The following is a 14,118-nucleotide window of genomic DNA, read 5'->3' on the forward strand; positions in this document are numbered from 1 at the left end:
GTATTTTTGCACAAATCCAATGTTTCTTTTCTTTTCTTTCTTTCTTTCTTTCTTTCCCTCTTTCTTTCTTTCTTTCTTTCTTTCTTTCTTTCTTTCTTTCTTTCTTTTTTGCCTCCAAGGTTATTACTGGGACTCAGTGCCTGCACTACGAATCCACTGCTCCTGGAGGTCATTTTTCCCATTTTTGTTACACTTGTTATTATTATCGCTGTTGTTGTTGTTATTATTACTGTTGTTATTGCTGTTGTTGGAGAGGATAGAGAGAAATGGAAAGAGGAGGGGAAAACAGAGAGGAGGAGAGAAAGATAGACACCTGCAGACCTGCTTTACGACCTGTGAAGCGAACCCCCTGCAGGTGGGGAGCCAGGAGCTTGAATCTGGGATCCTTATGCCGGTCCTTGTGCTTTGCGCCATGTGCACTTAACCGGCTGAGCTACCACCTGACCCTGAGTCCAATGTTTTTGTTTTTGTTTTTTTAATTTTATTTATAAAAAGTAAACACTGACAAAGATCATAGGATAAGAGGGTACAACTCCACACAATTCCCACCACCAGAACTCTGTATCCCATCCCCTCCCCTGACAGTTCCAATGTTTTATCCTCCACACAACCTTCCAGGCTGCCAGGATCTTTTTTTTTAAATTTATTTCTTTATTGGGGAATTAATGTTTTACATTCAACAGTAAATACAATAGTTTGTACATGCCTAACATTCCCCACCAGGATCGTTCTGTAAGGAGCAGAGTTTCTGTTTGGGGAAAAAAATAAGAAGGTTCTGGAGAAAATGGTGGTGGTGACCATACAAGGCTGGGAGTGGACTGAATGCTGCAGAGTTGGCCATTTAAAAATGGTCACAGTTGGATGGTAGCACAGCATGTTAAGCACAGGTGGCGTGGCATAAGGATCCTGGTTCAAGCCCCAGGCTCCCCACCTGCAGAGGAGTCACTTCACAGGCAGTGAAGCAGGTCTACAGGTGTCTGTCTTTCTCTCCCCCATCTCTATCTTCCCCTCCCCTCTCCATTTCTCTCTGTCCTATCCAACAATGACGACATCAATAATAACAACAATAATAACTACAACAACAATGAAAAACAAGAGCAATAAATGGGAAAATAAATAAATAAATAAATATAAAAAACAATGGCAACAAAAGGGAAAATAAATAAATAAATATTAAACAAATTTTTTTAATGGTCACAGTGTCACATTTACTCCAGGTATTGGTTGCCACAGTAGTGAATCAGAAACGCCTGATTGTTCAGAGCTCCACACCTTCAACGACGCTCTTGGAGAGTCTTAATAGCAGGCGTAGAGCCCAGTAACCACTGCCAAGCCAGCCTGAGGGTCAGTCTGTCTATGGACACTGTACTCAGAACAGAGAAGAGGAGCCCCGCCCTGGGGTAGAAGAGCAGGGTAAGTCTGGGTGGTAGACTGGAGATAACGGCTTGGCCCATAGGGGACTCTGCTTAGATCACCCAAACCACGGAGTCCCCAGACACTGTGCCTCTGTTCCTCTGGCAGCTCCCGTTTCCTCCAGAAGAGACTCAGCACACCAGGGCCTGAGCAACAAAGGGAATTTCGCCTGCTGTATCTCAACCTGGCTCAGGCTGTCACGTCTCCGGAGAGCACCAATCTCCCCAGCCAGATTGGAAGCAGATCTGTGGCATCGGGCCAAGCATCCTCACCAAAAATAAAACCCTGCGCTGCTTCCCTCCACTGCCGATTCAATTATCTCTCTAAAAAAGGGCTTTTGTTAACACCTCCAACAGACAGGCTATAGCTCCATCGAGCTGGTAAGAATCACAGTGCATAATCCAGCTACTGCTGGATTTACAGCTCGAGGTGTGGAAGAAGGAGAAGGAGGAGGAGGAGGAGGAGGAGGAAGAGGAGGAGAAGCAGAAGAAGAAGAGGAAGAAGAAGAAGAAGAGGAAGAAGAAGAAGAAGAAGAAGAAGAAGAAGATGAAGAAGAAGAAGAAGAAGAAGAAGTAGAAGAAGGAGAAGGAGAAGGAGGAGAAGGAGAAGGAGAAGAAGAAGAAGAAGAAGAAGAAGAAGAAGAAGAAGAAGAAGAAGAAGAAGAAGAAGAAGAAGAAGAAGAAGAAGAAATAATAATACTGACTTGGCTGGTCCAGGAGCAGCAGGCAAAGCCTTAGGATCCTGGACAGAAATGTCCAGAACCATCTCTGCCCCCTTCCCTGCCTGATGTACCATTTCTCACAGTGCAAAAAAAAAAAAAAAAAAAAAGAAGAAGTAGTAGTCTCGGTGTGTCTCTGGTTACAGACCTGTGCTAGTGATAGAGTCTCTGCCCTTGGCTTGATATTGTTCTGAGCAGAGTCTGCAGAATCCACCAGCTTAAAAACAGAAAGAAACACATAAAAGGGAGGAAAAAAAACGTTTTTTCTCCCCTTTTCCTTAGCAAAGAATCTGGGCTCATTATAGAAAAGTGAGAAAGTACAAAAAAGAAAAAGAAAGAAGGAAGGAAAGAAGGAAGGAGAGGGAGAGAGAGAGAGAGAAAGATTGGGGGAAACATAATGGTTATGAAAAGAGACACATGCCTGAGGCTTCAAAGTCCCAGGTTCAATCCCCCATGATACCATGAGCCAGAGCTGAGAAGAGCTCTGGGGCGGGGGAGAGAGAAGAGAACACCTATCGAGGTTTCTTACTTAGAGTGAACCACTGTATTTTCCTAGTGTTTTGGTGATTTTAACATATGGATTCAAAATGTCACCTCCTTTTATTGAACATGGAAACCTAGCATTTCTCCTACTCTGCTTAGATTTGCAATGACCTCTTATCTTGCCTCTTTATTCTCTAGCCTCTAACCTTTGACCTCTGACATTCTGACCTGTGGTCTGCGGCCTGTGGCCAGAGTATCTGCCCCACAAGGGGTGTCCCCTCCTCACCTGCTGTTTGTGTTTCCCTGTCCCCATGGCCCATTGCCCTGGCTTAGTGTCCACTTTGGTGTTTCTGTTCCCCTCGAAGCCCTGGCCACAGCCTGGCCCTTCCCAGGGCAGCCTCTGTCAACAAAGCCCAACTTCTCTCACCAGCACCCATCTCAGTGGCTCCCGAGGCCAGGGACTTTGCCTGGAGATGCTGGTTTTCGGAGGAAGGACCATAGTCAGGTGTCCCCACTGGAACCCTCTGCTGGCCAGCTCCGGCTCCACAGGAAGTCACAGCTGACAGTTCCTGAGGAATCTGGGGCATTGGTTAGGCCAGGCTTGTGTGGGCAAAGGGGAGCACAGGCTGCTCCCCAGAGGTGTCCCCCACTCAGGTGGGTGAGTCCACATTCTTCCTCGAGTCTCCAGTGCCATCTGGGCTGGGTTTCCCCATCCACACTCATTGCAGGGAACAGACAGCAAGAACACTGAACTAAGGTGAGGGACACTGTAACCATGGGCCCAATGACACTGGGGACCAGCCTGCCTCCATGTGGACCCCCTTCCAGCTGTGCCTGAACTCCCCTGCCCCCACCACCCCACCATCTCTCCTGGACAGCTGTGGGAGCCCACAGTCAGAATCTGGGGACTCTGGTTCTGGAAAGGAACCGAATCTCAAACCCTGACCCCAAGAAGGAGCAGAGACACAGGGACCTGAGATGTGACCTTCATCAGCCACCAGGGATCAGAGAACAGCAGATCCAGGACACCCAGCCCCCACGCCCAGGAAAGGGTGCATGGGGTTGAGCGAGGAGATCTAGGGGCAGAGGGAGAATAGCTCACTTGGTTAATGTGCTGCTTTGGTGTGTGTGTGTGATGCAGGTTCAAGCCTGGCCCTCACTGCACTGAAGGAAACTTTGGTGCTATAATCTCTTCTCTCCTCTCTCCCTCTCTCTCTCCATATATATATATATATATATATATATATATATATATATATATATATATATATATATATATGTAGATATTTTAATATATATATTAAAATACTTTTAATTTATTTTGGGTAGAGACAGAGAAATTGTGAAGAAAGAAGGATATAGAGAGGGGAGATGGTATATTTTAAAATTTTTATTAAATTTTTTTTGTATTATCTTTATTTATCTATTGGAAAGAGACAGCCAGAAATTGAGAGGGAATGGGGGGGATAGAAAGAGAGAGAGAGAGACAGAGAGACACCTGCAGCCTTGCTTTACTGCTCATGAAGCTTCCCCCTGCAGGTGGGGACTGGGGACTTGAACATAAGTCCCTATGCACTGTAGTGTGTGCACTTAACCAGGTGTGCACCACTTGGCCCCTTATTTTATTTTATTTTATTTTTATTACTAGAGCCCTGAACAGCCCTGGCTTAGGTGATGCCGGGGATTGGTCCCAGGACTTTGGAGCCTCAAGTCTAATGGTCTCTTTCTCTCTTTTTTTAAGACTGTATTTATTTATTAATGAGAAACATAGGAGCAGGAAAGAAAGAGCCAAACATCACTCTGGTACATGTGCTGCTGGGGATTGAACTCAGGACCTCATGCTTGACAGTCCAGTGCTTTATCTACTGCATCACCTCCCGGACCACTCTACCACTCTAATGGTCTCTTTCCATAACCATTATACTCTCTTTTCCATTCTTGCTAATCTCTCTCTCTCTCTCTCTCTGCCTCTGCCTCTGTGTCTTTCTATGTCAAAATGAAGGAAGGAAGGGAAGAAAGGAAGAAAAGAAGTGGAAAGATACAGGATTTCAAGGCTGGCAAGACAACTCAGTGTGCTGCTTTGTCAGGGACATGTTCAAGGCTGGCCCCCACCACACTGCAGAAAGTTCCAGGGCTGAAGGTGACGATGTGAGTCTATCTGAAAAAGTCCGTGTGCAGTGGGGAAGCCTCAGAGATCACAGGCATAGACACGGATGTGGATGTGGATATCTAGGTGTCTAGATGGCCTGGGAGGGTCTCGCAGGCCGCCACGCAACCAGGCCAGCAAGGAGCAGAGAGAAGGTGATTGGGAAAAGACCCGGCCACACCTCCCAGAGAGCCTTCTGGAAGGAAGTTGGACACCAGCCCAGCCTGTGGGCAGGTGCTGGAATGCCCCAAACAGCTCTGGGCTCGCACAGGTGAGGAACAGGGAAGGGCAGGAAGTCACCTGATTGTCCCTGACTCCCTGATGTTAGTTCCTGACTGAAGCCTGGGTGCAGGGTGGCAGGGTGTGGCCTCTGGCCTGACGGGGATACCCAGCTGCAGACTGTGGTTTTCTTGGGGATCACTCTGCGTCCAGGTCATGCCCAGATGGGTTCTGGGGATAGTCATTTCTCAGGTATCATCTTTGGGGAGGGGTCACAGGAAGTGAAGCGAACCCTTTTTTTTTTCAGGGAGGTTAGGGGTAGCAGGGTTTAAGATCACAGAAGAAACTTTTAAAAAGGAGGTTTTCCTTCTACTCTTCCCTCCTCAAGCACAGGCACCTGGGGACCTCAGGTAGGATAGGTGGCATTGCATGGGAAAGGTGGGGAGGCCCAGGTAGGCACAGCTGTGGGCGCCTCCCTAAACTGCCTCTGCCAGTAACTTCTGGAACTCATTTCCTAGAATCCACTCTGGCCCCAGCCCAGGAAGAGCTGGAGGAGTGAGCAGGACTGGTCTGCCCAGCACCCGCCATGAGCAGCCCTGCCCAGTGACCCTCCCTGCCCTACCCCTGCACAGTTCCAGCTGGCCTGGAGGGACAGTACAGGAGGCCTTAGGGGCTTTTGCTGACCTCGGGAAAAGGGATCTGTCCTGGGACCTAGGGAGGTCCCCCAGGTGAGACCAGAGGAGTTGGCAGACAGTGAAAGCTGCAGGGTAGTCAGAGCAGAGGGCTGGAGAGGGCCCAGGAGAGCCACCTTACTGACATCCAGGTGGGGTACCAGCTTCCCACAACTCAGATCCTGCAGTGGACTTAGTCAACATGGAAAGGGATCCCTGCTGACGTGGCCCCAGAAGGTTCTGGCTTATGGTGGTATGGGGGATTGAACCTGGGACTTAGAAGCCTCGGGTATGAGAGTCTGCTTGCATAACCATTATGCTATCTCCCCCACCGAGCCTGTTGTTTTTTTTTTCTATATGTGCTCCAAATACAGTGCATTCTAATCTTGCTGTTCCACTGTCTCAAATTCACTAAGTTGCTTTACTTTGTTCTTAGGATAAAGATCAGAACTTTTTCTTTCTTTCATCATCATCATTATTATTATTATTTAAATCTCCGCTCAGCTCTGGCTGATGGTGGTGGCAGGGATTGAACCTGGAACCTCAGAGCCTTGGGCATGAAAGTCTATTTCACAACCACTGAGCTATCTCTCTGCCCTCCAGCCCCTGTTGAAGTGTCCTGGGCTCAACCACCGAGCCACTTCCTCAGTCAAGGACATATTCCTCTTATTGAGCAACTACTGCCTTCTGGGAGATACTAGTTTCTCCATTTCCATTCTTCCCACATCACCACCTCCTCCCACATTTAACAGACCCTTCACAGTATCCATGCCTGATTCTGAGGCTCAGCATGGACTCTGAAGCCAGGTCACCCAAGTTTGAGTCTCCAGGGGCCCTCTGCCCATATGAAACAGTTCAGTGACCATGTCACGTCCGCATCTGACCACTGGGACAGAGCAATGATCTAATTCAGTCACCAACAACCAGCCCCAGAGTGTTATTTCACTTGCAGGAGGCGTCCGTGTGACCCAGGTCTGAGACTGAGGGTAGATTAGCGGTCGCCAAGGGCCAGGAGGAGGGGGCAGATGGGGAGTCACTGGCAATGATGAGAAGGCTCTAAAATTTGAAAATATTTGAAGAGTCACTACCTGTAAGTGCTTGGGGAGCTTTCTTTTTTTTTATTTTTTATTTAAGAAAGGATTAATTAACAAAACCATAGGGTAGGAGCAGTACAACTCCACACAATTCCCACCACCCAATCTCCATATCCCACCCCCTCCCCCGATAGCTTTCCCATTCTCTATCCCTCTGGGAGCATGGACCCAGGGTCATTGTGGGTTGCAGAAGGTAGAAGGTCTGGCTTCTGTAATTGCTTCCCTGCTGAACATGGGCGTTGACTGGTCGGTCCATACTCCCAGTCTGCCTCTCTCTTTCCCTAGTAGGGTGGGTCTCTGGGGAAGCTGAGCTCCAGGACATATTGGTGGGGTCTTCAATCCAGGGAAGTCTGGCCGGCATCCTGATGACACCTGGAACCTGGTGACTGAAAAGAGAGTTAACTTGGGGAGCTTTCTGATGCAGAGAAAGTGACTCCTTTGTATGTCAAATAAAGCTCACTTCCCAGAGAAGGCGTGTGCATGGCAGCCTGTGGGGAAAGGTGTGCTGGTGTTAATGCTATGATGCCAGTTGGTACACCAAGATTTAGTCCCTGGTGTCACACATGCCAGAACAGAGTGGTGCTCTGGTTTTCTCTTTCTCTCTCTTTCATAGAAATAAAGAAATCTTAAAAACAAAACAAACAAAAAACTGGTGGTAGCGCAGCAAGTTAAGCGCAGGTGGCACAAAGTGCAAGGACCGGCATAAGGATCCTGGTTCGAATCCCCAGCTCCCCACCAGCAGGGAGTCACTTCACAAGTGGTGAAGCAGGTCTGCAGGTGTCTATCTTTCTCTCCCCCTCTCTGTCTTCCCCTCTTCTCTCCATTTCTCTCTGTTCTATCTAACAACAACAACAATAATAACTACAACAATAAAACAAGGGCAACAAAAGGGAATAAATAAATAAATAAAATTTAAAAAAAAACAAGAGCAGAGGGCCAATTGGCACTGCATCTGTTTGAGTGGACACATCACAGTGTGCAAGGACCCATTTCAAGCTCCTGGTTTCCACCTGTGTGTGTGGGGGGCTTCACAAGGCATGAAGCAAAGCTGGGATGCAGGTGTCTCTTTCTCTCTCTCCCTCACAGGCTCCCCCTTCCTTCTTAATTTCTCTGTAAGAGAATGAAAGAAAAAGAAAGAAAGGGAGGAAAAACGAACTAGATGATTAGATGAAAAACTGGAAAAATAGAGCAGGGGAGATAGCATGATGGCTCTGCAAAAAAAAAAAAAAAAAGGCTTTCAGGCCTGAGTTTCCAAAGTTCCAGGTTCAATCCGCAGCAATACCATAAACTCTGGAACAAAACAAAACACCCCAGAACATAGCTCACTTGGGAGGGTGCCTGCTTTGCTGTAAGCATGACTCAGGTTCAAGCCCTGGATACACCATATGGAAGTATGAGAGTACTGGAAAAAGCTACATATCTGTGGCCTGCAGCTCTCTCTCTCTCTAAAAAAAAAAAGAAAAAAAAAGTCAGCCAGATTGGTGACAACCTGGAGATGATAAAAAAATAAACACAGGGAGTCGGGCAGTAGTGCAGCAGGTTAAGGGTATGTGGCATGAAGTGCAAGGACCGGTGTAAGGATCCCAGTTCGAGCCCCCGGCTCCCTACCTCCAGGGGAGTCACTTCACAGGTGGTGAAGCAGGTTTGCAGGTGTCTCCTTCTCTCCCCCTCTGTCTTCCCTCTCCTCTCTCCATTTCTCTCTGTCCTATCCAACAACAACAAAAATAACTACAACAATAATTTAAAAAAGGGCAAGAAAATATATTAAGTATAAAAAATTAATTAATTATTTAAATATAGACTTTAAAATACAGTGGTATCCCATTTCCTGGAGTTTTTCACACATCTGTGAGTATCTGGTGACTGGCATCCTTATCCTCCATGTATTTGAGCACTGTTTCTTCCCCTTCACCCATTCATTCTCTCATGGGAGTTCCCTGTACCTCATGATGGGCGGTGGTTGGAATTCTGACAGGCAAAACCACCAGGTAAGCTGTCCCTGAGTCAGACAACTCTAGACAAGACCAAGGAAGTAACACGAGACACATAGATGGAGACAAGACGTCATTATGCAGATAAAGTTGGCTGTCATGGGGATGAGGTGTGTGTGGCCTTTGACTGAGAGAGAATGTGGCAGGATGAGGGACTTGCAGTCTCATCTGCCTGGCCTGAACTAAAGTAACAAAATTAATGACCCCAGTCCACAAGAGGTATAAATCATAAAAACCTCTGGAAGTTAACTATGGCAAACCCGTCAATGTTTTGTTTTATATTTTATTTGGGTAGAGACCGAGAGAAATCAAGAGAGGGAGTGGGGAGATAGAGAGGGGCTGGGTGGTGGCATACCTGGTTGAGCACACATGTTACAATATACGAGGACCTGGGTTCAAGTCCCCAGCCCCCACTTGCAGGGGGAAAACTTCCTAAGTAGTGAAGCAGGGCTACAGGTGTTTGTCTCTCTCCCTCTCTGTCTCCTCCTTCTTCTCAATTTCTGGCTATCTCTATCCAATAAATAAAGATAATACAAAAAAATTAAAAAGGGAGAAATCCTATAAAAAAAGAGAGATAGAGAGACACCTGCAGCCCTGCTTCACCACTCATGAAGCTTTCCCCCTGCAGGTGGGGGCTAAGGGCTTGAACCTGAGTCCTTGCACACTATAATGTGTGCGCTTAACCAGGTGTGCCACCACCCGGCTCCCCTGCCAATGTCTATAAAATTCTTTTAAAACTACTTTATTTATTCATCAGATAGAGAGAGAAATTGAGAGTGAAGGGGAACACACACACACACACACACACACAGAATGAGAACGAGAGAGACCTGTGGCCCTGCGCCACCATCCCCTGCAGGTGGGGATTAGGGGCTTAGACCCAGGTCTTTGTAAACTGTAATATGTGTGTTCAGCTGGTTGAGCCAACACCTGCCCCCCCATTTAAAACAATTCTTTGAGGTGGAGAAAGATCCTTGAGTAGTTCTTTCCCAATTTCCATGGTGTAAATAAATGCTCACACCAAGACTGAATCTGAGCTACACATTTGTCAAAGATGAACAGTAGATGAATGTACACAACTCCAAGAACGCAGAACACAGTGAAATAATTGGAAATCCCTACTTTTTAGCATTATTTGTGGGTTTTTTGTTTTTTGCCACCAGGATTATTGCTGGGACTTGGTGTCCATACACTTCTACCATTGACACTCTACTGGACCTTCCCCCCCCCCCTCCAGGGTTATTACTGGGGCTTGGTGCCTGCACTACGCATCCACTGCTCCTGGAGGCCATTTTTGTTTTCAATTTTGTTGCCCTTGTAGTTACTATTATTGTTGCCATTGCTATTGTTGTTGCTGGATAGGGCAGGGAGAAATTGAGAGAGGAGAGGAAGACAGAGGGGGAGAAAAAGACAGCTGCAGGCCCGCTTCACCACCTGTGAAGTGACCCCCCTGCAGGTGGGGAACAGGGGGCTTGAACCTGGATCCTTGAGCTAGTCCTTGTGCTTCGAACTATGTGCACTTAACCCAGTGCACCACTGCCCAGCCCCCAGCACTGTGTTTTGAAGGTACATCCACACTTTCCCATCTGTTGTTGCCTTGTTCTCTTTCACTGCTGAGTAATAGTCCATTATCCTCACGCCTCTACCCCACTGTTTTTTGTTTGTTTTTTTTTTTGATGTTTACAGCTTTGTAACCAAGAAATGGGAATTCTCTTTGTTATTTTCCTCAAGTTTATTTTGAACTATTCTGGGCCTTTGAGCCCCCCCCCCTTTCCCATGCAAGACAAATATTAGGATCAACTTCTCAATTTCTGGAGAGACCATCTGGGGTTGCATAGGATCTGCGGATTAACAGATCCTTTTATCTATTTATTTTATTTTATTTTATTTTATTTTATTTTATTTTATTTTATTTTACTTGCCTCCAGGGTTATAGCCAGGGCTTGGTGCCTGCACCAAGAATCCACTGCTCCTGGCGGAGACCATTTTTTCCCCTTTTGTTGCCCTTGTTTTATCATTGTTGTGGTTATTGTTATTATTTTTGTTGCTGTTGTTGCTGTCACTGGATAGGACAGAGAGAAATGGAGAGAGGAGGGGAGACAGAGGGGGAGAGAAAGATAGACACCTGCACATCTGCTTCACCTCCTGTAAAGTGATTCCCCTGCAGGTGGGGAGCCAGGGGCTTGAACCGGGATCCTTATGCTGGTCCTTGCACTTTGTGCCACCTACGCTTAACCCGCTGCGCTACCACCTGACTCCCCTATTTATTTTACTTTTATTTTATTTTATTTTATTTTATTTTTTTAACCAGAGCACTGCTCAGCTCTGGCGTTTGGTGGTGTGGGGGATTGAACCTGGGACTTCAGAGCCTCAGGCATGAAAGTTGCTTTGCATAGCCATTATGCTATCTACCCCCACCCTATTTATTTATTTTTTAAACAATATTCAGTCTTCTGGGCCATGAGTATGGGATGGTTTTACACTTCTTTTTATTTCCTTTTTGTTGCCCTCTTTTTTTTTTTTTTTCCCCTCCAGGGTTATTGCTGGGCTCGGTGCCTGCACCATGAATCCACCGCTCCTGGAGGCCTTTTTTTTCCCCCCCCTTTTGTTGCCCTTGTTGTAGCTTCATTGTGGTTATTATTATTGCCCTTGTTGACGCAATTCGTTGTTGGATAGGACAGAGAGAAATGGAGAGAGGAGGGGAAGACAGAGAAGGGGAGAGAAAGATAGACACCTGCAGACCTGCTTCACCGCCTGTGAAGCGACTCCCCTGCAGGTGGGGAGCCGGGGGCTTGAACCGGGATCCTTACACCGGTCCCTGCGCTTTGCGCCACATGCGCTTAACCCACTGCGCCACCGCCCGACCCCCAATGTTGCCCTTTTAAAAAATTTTTTTTTATATTTATTTTATTTATTCCCTTTTGTTGCCCTTGTTGTTTTATTGTTGTAGTTATTATTGTTGTTGTCATTGTCGGATAGGACAGAGAGAAATGGAGAGAGGGAGGGGAAGACAGAGAGGAGGAGAGAAAGATAGACACCTGCAGACCTGCTTCACCACCTGTGAAATGACTCCCCTGCAGGTGGGGAGCCGGGGTTCGAACCAGGATCCTTATGCCGGTCCTTGTGCTTTGCGCCACCTGCGCTTTGTTGCCCTTTTTTATTGTTGTTGTAGTTATTATTGTTATTGATGTCATTGTTGTTGGATAGGACAGAGAAATGGAGAGACAAGGGAAGACAGAGGGGGGGAGAGAAAGATAGACACCTGCAGACCCGCTTCACCACTTGTGAAGTGAGTCCCCTGCAGGTGGGGAGCCGGGGGCTTGAACTGGAATACTTAGGCTGTGCTGGGCTAGCGTTGCGGGTGTTTCTTCCCTGGCACCTGCTCTCTGGGTTGGAGAGAACTCGACCGGAGCCAACCTGTGCTACTGCTTACTCAGCAACGCGGGAGAGAGACCAGGAACTCCTGGCGAGGCGGGAACACAATGCGTCTTTATTGATCAGAGACAACACTTTTATATATTTAGAACTGGAAGTGGCAAGTCAGGAAAGGGAATGGCCAGGAAAGGGGGGTGGAGAAAAGGAAAGAGCTGGAAGGTAGAAAGCTTCCGTAGCAAAGGTTGCTAAGGGTTTTAACTGGTGGAATTAATGTACCCTGCAGGCAGGGAGGGCCTCGAGGTAGAAAGAAGATAGATCAGGCAAAACAATGATTATGTAAATAGACCATAACGTCAGCAAGGGAGGATGGAGCAGGGGGGCTGCCCAACAACGCTGGTCCTTGTGCTTCATACCACGTGTGCTTAACCTACCGAGCTACCACCGGACTCCCTGGTTTTACACTTATTAAGGCCTACCAAGTCTTTTGATTTGTTTTACTTCTTTTTCACCAGAGCACTGCTGTGGCTGATGGTGGTCCTGGGGACTGAACCTTGGACTTTGGAGCCTCAGACACGAAAGTCTTTTGAGAAACATTATGCTATCTCCCCCACTCACTTCCTGTAGTTCTTCAAGCATAATTTGAATAGTAGTTTTATTTATGAGTTTTGTCTATTAAGTCCGCCTTGTTAACTTCCTCAGGGAGAGGCTTTTAAAATTTTTATTTATGTATTTATTTACCAGAGCACCACTCAGCTGTGTCTATTTGTGTTGGAGATCAAACCTGGGACCTTTTAAATGCAAATCCTATGAACTTGTATTTGCTTCCTGGTTCCAGTGGGAAATTTTTCACCACTTTCTATTTGTGATTAATAGTGGGTTACAGTATTTTAAGATTACAGTGCATAGTTCCACACCATACCCACCACCAATGTTCTGTGTCCCTACCCCCACCCCCACCTTCCAAAGATGACCACCAGACTTCTCATAAGTCTTAGAAACAGTTTGCTTATAGAGGCCTGGTAGTAGCATACGATGCAAAGCACAATGATCCACACAAGGATCCCAGTTCGAGCCCCTGGCTCCTCACCTGCAGGGGGGGTTGCTTCACAGTCAGTGAAGCAGGTCTACAGCTGTCTCTGTCTTTCTCTCCCCCTCTCTGTCTTCCCCTCCTCTTTTGATTTCTCTCTGTTCTATCCAACAACAGCAATAACAACAACAACAACAAGAATGGCAACAAAATGGGGGGAAAATGGCCTCCATGAGCAGTGGATGTGTAGTGTAGGCATTGAACCCCAGAAATAACCCTGGAGGCAAAAAAAGAAAGAGGGAGTCGGGCGGTAGCACAGCAGGTTAAGCGCACATGGCATGAAGCGCAAGGACCCACATAAGGATCCCAGTTCAAGCCCCTGGCTCCCCACCTGCAGGGGAGTCGCTTCACAGGCAGCGAGGCAGGTTAGCAGGTGTCTATCTTTCTCTCCCCCTTTCTGTCTTCCCCTCCTCTCTCCATTTCTGTCTGTCCTATCTAACAATGATGACATCAGTAACAACAACAACTACAAGGGCAATGCAAGGGAAAATAAATATTAAAAAATTTAAAAAAAGAAAGAAAGAAAAAGAAAAGAAAGAAAAAAGAAAAAGAAACAGTTTGCTTGTTTCATGAAAATTTTTTTCTTGCTGCCTTTTTTCTGTTTAAGTCCATTGTCTGAAGCATATTCTTTTGCCTTTTCGCCTGTCCTGCAATCGTCTTTTATAAACTGGACATTTAACATCACAGAACACAGGATCTCTGAAGGTTGTTGCTGCTTTGCTGGAGCTACCCTCTGACTGCTTCCTGATTTTCCTGGATTCACTCTGCCCACTGTGTATGTCCAGCTAGGCGGCCAGCTATGGACTGCATGCAGAGATTCCCTCCATACCTGGGGCCAACATGTCTCTAGTTTCTGCTAAGAATCTCTGCGTGCTAAGACATGCCTTCAGTGCTCCATGGTCTAAAATTCAACTTCAGTTT

Source organism: Erinaceus europaeus, chromosome 15 (genome assembly GCF_950295315.1).
Source record: "Erinaceus europaeus chromosome 15, mEriEur2.1, whole genome shotgun sequence".
Taxonomy (NCBI): Eukaryota; Metazoa; Chordata; class Mammalia; order Eulipotyphla; family Erinaceidae; genus Erinaceus; species Erinaceus europaeus.